This window comes from Orycteropus afer, unplaced genomic scaffold (genome assembly GCF_000298275.1).
Source record: "Orycteropus afer afer isolate SDZICR_OR568_19922 unplaced genomic scaffold, OryAfe1.0 scaffold00894, whole genome shotgun sequence".
In the NCBI taxonomy this organism is placed as follows: domain Eukaryota; kingdom Metazoa; phylum Chordata; class Mammalia; order Tubulidentata; family Orycteropodidae; genus Orycteropus; species Orycteropus afer.
The window spans coordinates 173,483-189,212 of record NW_006922481.1 but is presented as its reverse complement, the minus strand read 5'-3'; the positions used below and the strand labels follow the sequence as shown (position 1 = coordinate 189,212).

At 35.1% G+C, this 15,730-nt stretch overlaps 1 protein-coding gene across 1 annotated transcript in view; it reads right to left on the bottom strand.

The window, feature by feature from the left end:
• Nucleotides 1–15,730, bottom strand: part of NT5C3A (5'-nucleotidase, cytosolic IIIA) — a 95,058-nt gene that overhangs the window by 18,653 nt on the left and 60,675 nt on the right. The window lies entirely within an intron of this gene.

Genomic DNA, 15,730 nt, shown 5'->3' with positions numbered 1-15,730 from the left:
GGGAGTAGATTGCTCAGTCTTCCTGCCAAGGAGTAGCTGCTGGGTTTGAACCACCAGCTTTCTGGTCAAATGCCTTAGGCACTAAGCCACCAGAGCTCCCAATTTTATGATTACACACACACACACACACACAACTATATGCCATTTTATTTCATTCTTGTTCTATGCTTTTCCATCTAGCTTTGTAAAATGTTATTACATATAGTTATTAAAAATGGCTTTTTTTTAATAGAATTCATTAATCAAAATAGAACTCCAGAACTGAATAGAGATTAATATTTGATCTTTGTGATGAAGTCATTTCCTGTAAGTCTTTCTACATAAGATTCAGCTTGTATCCACCATATTTATACTTATCCATATATATACAAGATATTTGTGAACAAAAAGTAAATAATTATAATTATTTCTGATACATGTGATATATCATACATAAACAAAGATATATATCTTTGTAAAAATCACTAACATGTATTTAAAATATTTAAAAATTTGAAGAGTTGCTTCAGAATATTTGTTCCTTTTAATGGTGGTTGTTGTCAGTTATGTCAAGTCAGCTCCGACTCATGGCGACTTTATGTGTAATGGAACCAGACACTGCCCCGTCCTTTGCCATCTTCGTAACTGCTGGTACGTCTGAGTCCATCACTGCGGCTATTGTGTCAATCCCTCTCATCGAGGGTTTCCCTTGTTTTTGATGGCCCTCTACTTTGCCAAACATGATATCCTTTTCTAGTGGTTAATCATTCATGATGGCGTGTTCAAAGTAAGCTGTCGAAGTCTCACCATCCTCACTTCTAAGGAACATTCTGGCTGTGTTTCTTCTATGACCAATTTGTTTGTTCTTTTGGAAGTTCATAGAATATTCAATATTCTTTGCCAACACCACAGTTCAAATGTATCAATTCTTCTTCTGTGTTTCTTTTTCACTTCCAATTTCACATGCATATGAAGCAATCAAAAAGATCACAGCTTGGGTAAGGTGCACCTTGACATCAAGGTGACATCTTTGCTTTTTAAAACTTTAAAGAGGTCTTCTCCAGCAGATCTGTCTAATGCAAAAAGCTGTCTTGATTTCCTGACTGCTGCTTCCACGGACGTGATTGCTGAACCCAGTAGTACGAAATTGTAACTTCAGTCTCCTCTCCATTTATCATAATGCTGTTTATGGTTCCAGTTGTGAGGATATAATTTTTAAGTATATCCTTTTTATTTGGTACTATGTTCCAAATAAGTTGTTAATTGCTCTTGACATACATTTTATGACAGATTTATTTCAAGTTAAGACACAATGCTAAAAAGTAGTAGACTACTTGGGCTAGTTTATGAAGGCTTTAGGGTTATTCAATAATTTAATGTTAAATATTGTTTCTTATTTCTACCCTATCACTAATATGATCAGAGGAAAATCAGCATAGGCAACACAGTGCTCTCATAACACATGTACAAAGAGCTACCCACTGCCACTGAGTTAATTCTGACTCTTAGCGACCCTCTTTGGGTTTCCAAGGTGGTAAATCTTTACAAAAGTAGATTGCCCATCTTCTTTCAGTGGAGCAGCTCGTGGGTTTGAACCACCAACCTTCTGGTTGGCAGTCAAATGCCGTAGGCACTGTGCCATCAGAGCTTCTTATAAGAAGTCTGGGAGGAAGAAATTATAGATCATTCACAGGGTCTAAAGTCAGTTCAGAAGGTCACTGCGAGTTGGATTCAACTCAATGGCTGTGGGTTTATAGTCAGTTCAGTAGTATGAATAGACAACAACAGCACATCTTCAGATCAAGGTTCTAAACTGGATTGTACCAGATAATCTGTTTAATTATATGCTTTTATTATGGATATGTTATCATCAATATAGAACATATTTCATGAGCATTATAGACATAGCTATGAAAAAATTCCCTACACTGTCTGTCTCTGCCTATAAAATAATCTGACTAGGTAAGTATATCAAGTCCTACATTGTCCCTATATAACAGACAAAAGTAGAAAATTGGAGAAAGACTAGAATGTTTTCCTAAGACTGGAAGATGTAAAGATGTGTACAGGAAAGATAAATCAAGACATTCATTAATCTATTATTTGCTAAACAAATATTTACCAAGGTCTACTTTGTGTCAAACATTTTTGCTAGTTGCTAGGGAAATGATGATCAGCAGTACTTATACTGTTTTTGTTTTTAGGGATCACTGCTCGTTTGGAGTATCATTTCTATAGCTGCTCTTACAAATACTTCGGCTAGTAAATTCATCTCCTGACAACTAACTTCTGTTTCTGCCTCACCTTAATCGACAAATGCACAGTAATCAGTGTATGTTTGATTCAGTAACTAATGTATTATAACTCAAAAGCAATGGAAGATAATGCTGTTGATTACCTTTTTACCAAGAAAATTAAGCATTTTATTTCAATAAAATTTGGGGTAAAAAGTCCTCCCTCAAGCAAACCCAGGGTCTCAAGTTTCACAAAAGCACCATGAGCATTTCAAAGTACATTGGTTTTTGCTAGGCTAACAACTGTTAGATTGGTTTATTTTAAATCACTTGGGCCTGAAAAAAGGACCAGTGGCTACAGGCATATGTATCCCTGTTTCTGCACAACATACAACCATTCATCTTCAGGTAAAAACTAGTGAATACTCAAATAGCACTGGAGTGAAATAACAGTAATGAAAATAGTAGGTGACAGAGCAGCTACTTTCCCCAGAAAATACCACAGCATGAGGGATGCAGGCATGAAAAATATAAAAATTATACCTGCCTTGGATCGTATAATGTACTATACCCTCCTTCGTGGAATATACATACAAGGCCACTGAAATATATGAAAAATACATCTCAGGAAGCTGAGATACTAGACATTTTACCCAAATCTTTTAGACTGCAGCCTAAGAAATCCAATCAAAGGGTACTCTATGAAATGTGTCAAAGAATACCAGAATATCAGAACCTGAAACAGCGCACTGCAGCATTACGTCCTTCATCATCCATCCCTGGGACTGTGCCATTTTACCTGTCGATCTTGGGTTCATCAGCCTCAGCAGTCAGCAGCCGTATGGGTCAGAAGAAGCCATTAGCTTGCTCCAGCTTTTACTATTTTCCCAAATCCCTTCTTTAACTGTTCTTGGACAAAAATACATCTAGGTGTATTATGAGTTGGCACATAAAAATAAATGATACTTCAAATGTGAGGTGCAAATTATTTTGAGTTATCTGAAGACTTTTCAGTTTGATTATAATACAATTTGATAGACAATAAACAAGGGTCCAAAAATGTACATCATTTGTGATAAAAAGAAAATGAATTTATTTCATAGTAAGGCTATAATGTAAAATGCTGGAGAAGAAGCAAAGTGTTCCTGATAAGAATCAGGGTTTGGTTGGTTGACTGGAGCCTAACCTGAATCAACACTGTCCTGGTTCTCTAGTGCTGCTATAATAGAAATACCACAAGTGGATGGCTTTAACAAGTAGGAATTTATTCTCTTAAAATTTAAGAGGCTAGCTGTAGGAGCCAGGGAAGGCCCCTCGACCTTGGGCTCCAGCTCTGCCTCCTGTCCCAGGCCACTGGAGCAAGCTAAAGGCGTCTTCTGATGCATGCAGCTGCTGAGGATGATGAACCTAAGATTGGCAGGTAAAATGGCACAATCTCAAGACTGGCAGAAAACATGGCAGGCCACTGATTCAAGTCCAAGAACAATCCTAAGATTGGCAGGCAACACGGCAGGCCACTGGTTATCCAAGTGTGCCAAAAAGCTAGAGATGTTCCTCAAAGCTTCCCCATATATACTGGAAGTAGGTCACACACCAAAGGCAATAAGCTGCTCATAGAGATTCCATCATGTAGTAGATCACACCAGTCCGATCTCATCATGAGAAATAACTGCATCCAGCTGCCCAACCAAGTTGACTAACACAAACACTAAAGATAATTAGGAAACACCCAACATACATTTATTCTGATTGTTAATATATTTTACTTATACAGACAAAACAAACTCTGAATCATTAGTCCACTTCCATATTTAAAAAGCAGCATCTATAAAGGTTGATTCACAATTATGCCATTCTATTCATAACTCTAGCAATATTAGATTATTCGACATTGTTTTGCAGATACACTGGAACAAGACATAATGAATATTTTCGTGGTATGTCACCAAATTTCTGGGCTTAGTTTGGTGTCACCCAGACTAATGATCATCCTAATTCCCACAGTGAGAGATTATGACAAAGTTTAATTCTACTTAAATTATGATTAAAAAAAAAAAAAAGTATAAAGTTTGGATTACAAAATGAAAGATAATACACAAATACATTCTATTTTACTATTATTATTATTATTAAACAAAAAACAAATCACAAAATAAAGGTTAGTACAATTTACAATATACAAATAGTATAATTCATATTTTAACCAAAGCCAAAGAAAGCACTTCAACTTTGAATTTATATATATGTGCTTATTTCCATAAGCTTTTATTACTTTAATATTATAATATTAAGATTTACCTGTATTTTTCTAAAAATGACTCACATAAAAATTAGTTTAAATCACTTAAGAATCTTGGTCAGAAGCTCTCAGAAGAAATATTCTTTCTTGGTTCTCCAGAGTTCGTATTTAGGACAGGCAAAAGACCTCACTACTGCATTTGTACAAAACAGTAGGTACTGCAACATCAGTATGAACACAATGGGACTACACAAGAAATATAAACTTACAGTTACCTATTTAGGCTGGCACATTTACTCACATACATAGATGAGTGTATGATTTATCTGGAACATTATGCATTCCCAAGTTTTAGTAACAGCCCTGTCCCCGTCTGCCTACCAGTATCTGGCCTATCTCTACATTAAGGTATTGTAGGTCAAATTCTTTCATTCATTCACCAGATATTTGTTAAGTATAAGGCACTGTATGTACTAAATGGTTCTGTAAGGGATACAACAATTTTAGTACAATATATATCTTACTCTCAAGGCACATAATCTCTAAAAGGGATTATAGTAGAGGAACTCAAGTAATTAATACATTGCCTGAGCTATCCAGATAAAATTCAAGAGGAACTCAGTTCTTCTAAGATAACTTTTGCTGGGGCCAAAGGAAGAATAGCCAACTGAGCAAGGCTGTGGGGGCAAAGCAGGATTTGGATAGGTTAAGATTGAGGAGAGGAAAGAAAGGAAGGAACTGAAGTACGGGGTTAATGTGGGAAAGAGATAAACAGCTTTGCTTGTCAGGAGCACAAGGAGAGGGATGTGTGTGTAAAAAAGTTTGGAAGGAGACATTTAAAGCCAGATCATGAGAAGTGAAGACTAATATCCTAAGGAGTCATCACTCTAAAAAAGTATCAACAATTTAGAAACACAAACCCATGATAAAAAATAGTCTAAATTAATGCAACAAGAGCAAAAAGCAAAGACAAAATCAATCTTTTGGCTTATTTCCCTTCAATAGTATAAACAATTGTGGGCTGACTACATTGTTACTTAATTCTAAAAGAGGCACATGCTAGATAGAGGGTTCTGGGACCCAGGTAACAACAAACTACATAAAGGGTACCATTACATTACATTATCTATAGCAGGAAATTCTTACACACTTGTATTCATTTGGTTTTTAAAAAAAATCAACTAATGCAAGAAAGTAAGTTTTAGGCTGATTTAATTCTACCTATCAAAGAAATATGCTCAATTACGATGAATCAAATGGTAATCACACAATGGATGCAAATATCATGTCTATGTGTTAGGCTGAAATATATGACACTGCTGATACTAGAATGGGAGGTCTGGTGGTGTAGTGCCTAATGGATTTGACTGCTAACCAGAAGGCTGACTGTTCAAACCCACCAGCCACTCAGAAGGAAGGTTGGGTAATCTACTTCCGTAGTGACAGCCTTCGAAACCCAAGGAAGGGTTGCTATGAGTCGGATCTGACTCGACAGCAATGCATGCATGCGTTCGTGCGTGTGTGATACTAGAATATATCTGATGTATAAAAATGGTAATTTCATATGTTTCAATCTAACAGCAATAATTAAACTGATGACGGATGTAATAGCACTTTGAATCAGCTTTTACCTCCAATCATGTTGAGGGAAGTTAAGATGAACAAGAAATGTATTAATTGTGCCACAAAGCTGTTTGGTTACTAAGTCAAGTTCTAATTTATAAGCTCAAACCAGAAAAAAAGAAAGAGAGCTATGGGGAGAGGGAGAGAGAGAGAAGGATAAAAAAAAAAAAAAAAAAAAAGAGGAGAGGAGGAAGAACACTACAAAGAAAAGTAAGAAAGCACACAGGGGCAGATGCCTTCTGTAAAAAGAGAGGAAGAAACTGATTTTCAAGATTTTGTTATCAGAACATGGAGAATGGATATATTTTTGCCTATATGTACAAATAAAAATGCTGCCTACATGGTTAAAATACTACATAATAATAGTGGGTCACTAGGGTTGGTGTCACACATACCCATGGAGAGGGCTGGCTGGCAACCCCCACCTTGGAGGTGGCCCGGCCCTGCTGTGCCCCACCCCCTCAGCTACTCCCCTTTCCTAAAGGCCAAAGCAGAGATCCTCCTATCCACTCAATGACGGGTGCCACACCTTGACTGGCAGGTGACAAGTTAATGTACTCAGTGACAGATGACAGCAATCCTAGTGGTACCACTGCACTGGTGGCCCCTCCTGCTGCAGCATGAGCCCATCTGTCATAACCGCAGTGAATACTGGGGTCATTTTCATGTCACCTCCTCTGACAGTGTGTGTGTGGGGGTATGATCTGCATCCCCCTAATGATGCCACTACATAAGAACATAATACTCAGTAGATTAACATTTACTGAGTGTTTACTATGTGCTATTAAAAGCTCTACATACTTTTCTATACATATGAATAAGAACAACATGAGGTTGGTGGTTTCATCTCCATGCCTTTCATATGCAAGGTTACTGCCTTTGTTTAAGAGTATCACAGATATTAATGATTGAGTTGAGATCTGAAGCCATTACGACCCCTAAGCCTGTATTTTTCCTACCATTTCCTAATGTCTATAATGCAATGAACACTACAGTCACACAAGAAGTATTTTTTAAAAATTTGAATCCTTGTCATTTTAATTCAGAGGCCTAAGATAAAATACCTTACACTTGAGTGTGTTGCTGCTGAGCAAAGAACATTCAGCATAAAAAGGAACAGGGTAAAGATTTTATATGATGAGAAATACATAACACACACTGTATTTCTAGCCTCCCCCCAAAAAACAAAGATAAATTGAAACTCAGCTCGACAAGTATTTAAAGTTTTATTGTGGGTCAAGCACTGTGAAGAAAGATCTGTGTGAAGTTATGGTCTCATAATTATTATTTGGTTAGAGACAGACAGAAGTGGGGAAAAGTCACCATTAATAAATGAAACTGGAAATATTTCAAATACCCACCATTTTCACATGTACAGCAGACTCTTGATTAGTCATTTCTTGGTTATCCAATCTTCTGGATTTTCCCAGGTGATGTCACAGCAAAAGAGAGAGAGAAAAAAAAAAAAAAAGGTACATGTGACACACATTTCAGGCTCTTCAGGTATGTTAATGGCATAATAAGATGGTGATTTGGTATGATTTAAATACCAAGTTAGTGCAAGTATCTTTTTTTTTTTCCTTTCCTAAGAAGCTCATCAAAGGTTTTCCTCTATCTGGCAAAGTTTTGGGTAAAAAAGTTATATAGAGAATTGGAAGTCTCCTATAATAACTATATGGTGTTAAGGATATGTGGATAAAGAGTTAAAATGAAGTACATATTTGTAAGAAAATGCTTGATTGAAGAAGCATTTAATCAACTTTTTCTCTACAGGTAAGAAGGAAGTTTGTGGGAAAATTAGACATCACTACTATTAAATCAATATAAATTGAGCAAAGCAAAGAGAAACAGAAGAATACTCAAAAAGTCAATTTTTTCCTGAAATTTCTTATACTAAAATTTTTAATTTTGTGAAATGAAGTGACTAAGATGTGAGTTATATTTCAATCTACCAGAATATCAGGCATATAAGAGGTATGTGATAGTGTCTGTCAACTGAATGAGCATTTTAGGGATTTGGGTAAAGTTTATTCATATTTATTTGTTAAACTAAAAAAAGCAGTTTCTAAAATATCTTTCATCACTAGTCTAATTTTTTTTCTTAGGGAAAATCATTTCTCATTTATTTACTTTTGTTCCATATGACTACTTTTTAACTTATTCTAAGAAAATAAAATTTCATAATCAAAGCTGTATTTTTAAAAGGCAACTTATTTGAAGGGAAAAGTTTTTTTTCATAAACTCAAGTAATAAAAGTTAGACATCAGGTTGTGTTCTTTATAATTAAATGCATTACATCAGAAATAACAAATATTTTCAGATTCTAAAATCCAGCCACCTCCTCCTTCCATTTGTTAAAGGCTATGAAAATTGGGAAATTTATTATAAAAAATATTTTTCTTTTTCCTCTTTCCTGTAAGGGCTACTAGTAAGTTGATGGTCTTATAACAGATGGCATCTTAAAGCTGAATAAGCATAGTGTTTTTAAGTAGTAATATGATACTTTCAATTTTTCACATCTGAAAAATAATGTGGTATCTATGAAAGTATCAATCTACCAATCTAACTACACTCTATACTTAATAAACATTTGATCATCACCCCGATAATGAAATTATAATGGTAGTTAGGGTTCAGAAGTCTTTAGCTGAGATGATTATAGTTAAGCAAACTTTACTTGATCTAACGCCTTTTTGTCATAGTCATCCATGCTTAACAAAAAAGGTATCATAAAAGCTGCTTGCAAGCCTGTTACTTCTTTTATAGAAACCAAAACATACAATATTAATAAATGGCTTTTCTTCCATGTTTAATATCTGAAAAGGAGACTCGATTTCTCAGATGATACTAAACAAAACCATTTTATCAGCTTGATAAAGAAAGAAGAATGTGGAATAGAGCTTATCAAAGATTCTACATGATCTGTCAAACATGAAAAGCCAAAAGGAAAACAGAATCAAGCAGTGATGAATACATTTTATATATGGAAATCTAAGATCTGTTTGTTGCACATAGCCAGTCAGCACAATTTTTCTTTACCCACAAAATACGGTTCTTCTTAGAGCATTAATTTTTTGTTCTTTTTTTAAAGCATTCAAGTGTTGATAGGTTAAATAATGTTCTTAGGTTAAATAATATTTCTTCTAATTTTATTTAAACAAGTTACAAACAATAACAAAATGTTACCAGAAATTTACTAATGGCCAACTTTAGTAGGGCATTATTTTTGATTGATAAATCTAACAGTGCACTGATAGTATGTAAATTTCAATCAAAGGTCTTTCGTTCTTCTCAAACCTCAATGGCAATCTATCAGAATTTATCTATGTTTAAACATAATCTCAAATAAAGTGATACTGCAGTCCTTATACAATCACTTTGAGGTTACACATTACGAAAAGTATAAAGACGAAGGCATAAATGTCAGCATTCTGGCACTATACTAAGGAAGACATTGAAAATTAGGGCAAGATATTTTTAAACCAATAGACTTGTAAGCCTATACTTGGTATATAAAGCTCTGACTTGCTTTTGCCAAGTCATCTGTTGCAGATGCTTCACAAAAAGAGTCACTGGAAAAAACACATGAAGTGTAGAAGATGTGTTCAAAAATAGAAAATACTACCCTTGAACTATGAACTCTCTTCAAAGGAAGTTTTAAAGTTTTAAGCCTTTGGAATTTTTAAATGTGGACTATTAAGTCTTTGAAACTGGAAACAATTACTCTGTATGCTTTCAGATAAGGTTAAGTTCTCTACCACTAACACCTTTCATTACAAGGAATATGCAGGACAAGGCCAAAGACAAGCAAGAGGTAAGAAGACCTTCATTTAAATAGCACAACCTTATTAACAGAAAGTTTTAGTTCTCATGTTATTTCATTCTGAGATGAGTAATTTTACTTTGAAAATATAGTTCACAAATCAATTATGGAAAATTTGTCTACATACGAAAAACTTGCTTTAAAACAAGTTTGAAAGTATCTGAATGCAAACTAAATACTGTTATTAAAGACTCACTCTATTTTGTTTCAGGAAAGTAGGAAAAAAAATAGAAAATTCATTACATACCTTCAAAAGTTGTGACTCTACTTTATACTTGCAGAAACATTTATACTACATTACACTACATAAGATTTTGAATGGTAAGCTGTTTACTATTTACATAAGAAAAGTCATGTATTACTGTAATGTAGAAAGGGTATCAGGAAAAGAACTAAGTCTTTATATTTGTACTTTTCCAGCAACCTATAATACTTGTAGATTACATTTAAAACAATGTCAGTATCTTAAGATGATTATGGGGTAGGGGGATTAAAAAAAAAAAGCTGTACTTCCACATATGGAAATTCAGGCTATAAGATTCAAAGTTATTTCCATAAGGGTTATAAATTAGCTTCTCTGGGCATTTAAGTAACTTCCCTAATTAGATTTTTAGCAAGGAGGGGTGGGTGTAGGGATCAAAAACACAAGACTGGAAAATAAGTTTCTCAATACAGACATAAAAAAAAAATGAAACTGAGTAGCAAACGGAGGGCAGGGAAGACAAGGAAAAAAGGAAGAAAACTGCATTTCAAAGGCTTGTTATTTAAAAATCAGCAGTTTGTACCGACTTTTTTAAAATAATGCAACTTGGCTTTTCAGTCAGAAGTTTATGGATACTTATGAAAATATGTAAGTTCAGAGCTAGAAAACTTAAGAATTTATTTATCAGCTTTTCCTCTACCCTACCTCTAATATCTACTACCATTTTTCAAAGATGAGGAAACTAAGGTACAGAGATTTAAATAATTTATACTGATTACCCTTAAGGTACTTTGAGTTCTTCTGTCCTTGATTTGTCCTAGTACAACAGCATAGGCAGCAAGCAGTAATTCAGAGATGTAGGGGTTGGACATAGGCTGCCAATAAAATCCAAGTAAACTGCGTTAAGAAATGGTCTGCTTGTAATACCTAATTTTTCTGCTTTAAAGAAAATAAAACTATATAAAATATGGAGGATTCAATTATCTAAATTCAACTTAGTCATAATCTTAGTTCTAGGCTTAATATGCATGCTTGAATCTTAATTTTCCTTTTTTAAATCTTAATTTTCAATATGAAACTTGTTAAAAGTCTTGGGGTAGTATCCATCTTTTATCAATTCAGAAAAATACTCTTATCATCCCACTCTGTAAAATTCACAGGGACAAAATAAAATTCAGTCATCTTCACTACTAGCGATAATGAACAGTTCCTAATCCTAGGGACACAAAGCATGTGGTGGTTATCAGCAAAGCTGAGTTACATAGCAACTGAATAAAAGACGAAATTGGATCTCACAGGTTTTTTGTTTCTTTCTCTCCTTGGAAAGAGATTTTGTTTTTTCTTAACATCAACATGTCAAACACAAAGCACTTAAAATCAGATGCTATACTTGTAATTTCTGAGACCTAAGAGATTCCAAAATTTCACACATTCATTTATTTGCAAACTAAAAAGAAAACAGTTTTACACAACACTGGATCGTTCTACTTGTATGTCCTACATCTGTATTTTTAAATGCCTAAAATTTCAACAACATAATCAAATAGAATCATACAGTTAAACAAGAGAAACTCATTTGTTTACACGAACTGTACACACTTACCAAAGGTAACCGGACCAGCTACACCAGCGAAAGAAAATTCTTCCTGTCTGAGAAGTACTAATATAGCACAAGGTGCAACTGAGGGCGGTTCCAAAAGCCTTGACTAAGCCCTATGCAAAATTTGTCTTGTGATACTTTTCTACACAGAGCTTTATTATGCTCCAGGCTACAGCCTTGCTAGCTCTGAGCTAGTTACCAGTTTACAGAACATTACCAGCTGAAATCATTGATGGTTAAGATAATGTAAATCTGTACTACCAGAGCATTGGGAAATGGCTCGGCAAAGAAAAAAAGGAACTTAAACTTAAAAATACTCCTTTCCTCACGGTGTCTTTTGGTTTATGACTGTAGTTGTAAGCGTTTTTTGGTACGAATATTATATTTCAATAAAGAGCAAACAAATATTAGGTCATATATGACATTCAAACAAAAAAGATATGATGCATATAAGTGTGGTCAATGAATATTAATAGTCTATCATATTATAGTGGGATTTAAAGTGATTTTAAATTTTTACATCTTTCTTTGTATATTCCTGTACTATTTGTAAATTTCAATAGAACCACACATGGATTTACCATAAAATCTGAAAAAAAAAATTTCATTTTTAAAACTGCTGGGAAAAAAAATATTTTTATCTTCTAAAGAGAACGAGCTTTGCTTTTTTAACCTGAGTAGCAGGAACACAGTAAGCTAACACCAAGCGTCAGGACCTGGTAGATAAGTTACAGTATGGGCTCTGGGAAGCTTTATCAGTATGAACATGACTGAACTACATTTATGTAAATAATTTTTTTATATCAGCCTTCTCTCTACCGTGCTGAACACAAATTCAATCCAGGCAATATTTCCATAATCAAAGTTTGTAAAGTAGTATATTCTGTTAGAATAGCTTTTAAAAAAGGCCATTAACAAATTAACCAAATTTGTTTTCTACCAAATCTGAAAAATTTGGCACTGAGCCACTCCTCGGAAGGAAGGTTGGGCAATCCTACTTCCGTAGTGATACTGCCTCGGAAACCCAAGGAGGGGTCGCTATGAGTCGGGGCCAACTCGACGGCAAACAACAACAACAATCTTAATAAGATTAGACGTTTATAACAAAACATTCTTCTAAAAGAAAAACTTAAATTCTAGGATGTAATACAGAACATAGGCAGAAAACAGAACTGAGGTTCAAGGGTTGCTAGGTGCTCCCCTTTGAAAATTACATATAAAAATGATGACTTAACTTTCCTGTAATGTATTCACACAATTAAGAAAGGTAAGAATTTTAAATATATCACTTTGGAAAATGACTCAAGATGAATTACGTTCAACAAACAGTGTTAAGAGTTATGGTTTCACAACCTTTTATGCAGGGCTAGGGTCACTAGGAGTCAGAATTTACTTGATGACAATGAGCTTGGATTTTTTAAATTCAGTAATATTACTGAAATCCTTATATAGTATCAGTGATGGCTGCACAGCATGTGCATAACTGGTTTTATTAAATTGTACATGTCAAAAACACTGGGATATGTGTTTTTTATATTTTTACACCAATGTGGCAGTTAACTTCCATAAAGTTTAGTCCATGAAACCCCATAGGGCAGTTCTACTCTGTCTTACAGGGCTGCTGTGAGTCAGAATAGATTCAATGGCACAGAATAAGAACCACAGTCTTTACTAGCAGATCCCCAGGTCTTTCTCCCAGACAGCTGCTTGGTGGATTCAAATCACCAATCTTTTGGTTAGCAGCTGGTCATTTAACTGTTGTGCCACAGGGGCTCCTATACAGCTCTTGAAAATGATGATTATTATAAGTAGCTAAAATTTATTGCACTTTTTACTATGTGCCAGATTACTTCCAAGCACTTGACACTCCTCATCTCATATAATGCTCATAAAAATTCCAAAAGGTATATACTATTATTATCCTCATTTTACCAGTGAGTAAATTAAGGCTTGTGGCTAACAAGTGGCAGAAATGGATTCAAACTCAGTTCTCTGACTCCAGAATCTATGACTGTAAAGCACTGAACAACACTGCTCCTCATGATCAATATTTATGAACATTTAGTCACTACTACTGAATGAAAAAATTATAACAGTTTATCTACAGCAAAAGTCCAATTTTTGGGGGGTTGGACAAAAAAGGCATCTTTATATCAGCATAGCAAAATCTGATGTATAATACATAAGACAGTATCAGTGATAGGAATCAGAACTCATTTTTAATTTCTGAGCATTACAAGATAAACCAGTTCTTTGGGGAATAAAAAAGGTTGATTAAAAAAAGTTATAATAGTAGCATTTATCATGTCCATAATCAGGAAAAAAAGAAAAAAGCAACAAAAACAAGCAGAATGGGTCAATGTCATATGAATGGATTCTGTCTGAAATACTGCTTCTAAAGTACAGAAAGAAGTAGAGAATTCAGCTGGCTTACTCCACTTGGTTATAGGAAAAAAAAAAAAAAAACACTTTATGGCATGAAAAGAAAGTTTGTTAATAGTGTATCAAGACACCGCCTCAGAAACCCAGGGAGGGGTTGCTATGAGTCAGGTCCGAATCGATGGCACATAACAATAAGAGAAGATGGTTTTTGCTCTGCTGGTGTTTGTATGGCAAGTGTGACACTAATGACAGCAGAGAAGAGAAGGAATGAGCATTGCTTCCTGCCAACAAGAGGCTTATTTTTAATTTCATCCAGTGGATGTATGTGGGGAGGCTTGGGGGTAGGGATTGGGTATCTGTTAGAAAGTCCCTTAAGAAGGGGCTAACATTTATTGAGCACTTTCTTATCCTGTGTGTGTGTTAGCATACCAGAAGAATGAAAACCAAAACCGAAACAAACTCATTGTCATCGAGTTGGATCTGACTCATAGCGACCCCTCCTTGGGTTTCTGAGGCAGTATCATTGTGGAAGTAGATTGCCCAACCTTCCTTCCAAGGAGTGGCTGGTGGGTTTGAACTGCCAGCCTTCTGGTTAGCAGTCACATGCCTTAGGCATTACACCACCAGAGCTCCTAGAAGAATGAAAAGGCCCTTTTATAAAGGCCATTTTATATACATTCTAATTTAACCAGTATAACCGTAAGAGGGGAGCTCTGGTGGCGTAGGCCTAAGGCATTTGACTGCTAACCAGAAGACTGGCAGTTCAAACCCACCAGCCACTCCTCAGAAGGAAGACTGGGCAATCTACTTCCGTGGAGATACTGCCTTGGAAACCCAAGGAGGGGTAGCTATGAGGTGGATCCGACTAGAGGACAATATTTTCCCTTTTATATAGATAAAGAATCTAACATCCTGAGAAGTTACTTATTATATATGACCTTATACAAGAGAAGACTGCTGTCTCCTTCCTCTTTTTTTGTTGTTTTGTACTATATCATGCTGTCTGTAGGTGATAGTATAAAAACAACCAAAAATGAGAAGGCAAGAAACATCTACAAGTAAGAATATTTTGAAACTACGTCATACAAAAGCAACAAGGACACAGCAGAACAGTGACTAACTGAAAATTTTGTTTTAAAAAGCTCTAGGATACATTTTTTGAGAAGGCATATAAAGGATCTAGAAGTGAGAAGCGGCATAAATGGACTTTCATCTCTGTACACATGACTAGGCCCTGTTGCCTTGGAGTTTCTTTACTCATTGTCATAGAAACAGAAATCACTCATGTCCTGTCGGCAAAGTCTTTCTTGATCTAGTATACATATGGCAAAGAGCAGAGAACTTTTCATAAAAGACTCAAATCTGTGGAAGATTATTTTTCTCAATGTCTTTCTCACTGGAGAAAGGATTATCTGTTTGTTTATCTGAATAACTAATTTGAGTTTTTTTTAGATTTTGTCAATTATTCAATTAACTTGAAAATCTAAAATGTATCACTTCATATTTTACACTCAAGTTTCATAGATAGGTAAGTGCTTGCCTAGTAACTGAAAGGTTAGAGGTTTGAGACCACATAGAGATGCCTTAGGAACTCTGGTAGCGCAGTGCCTAAGGCACTTGACTGCTAACCAGAAAGCTGGCAGTTCAA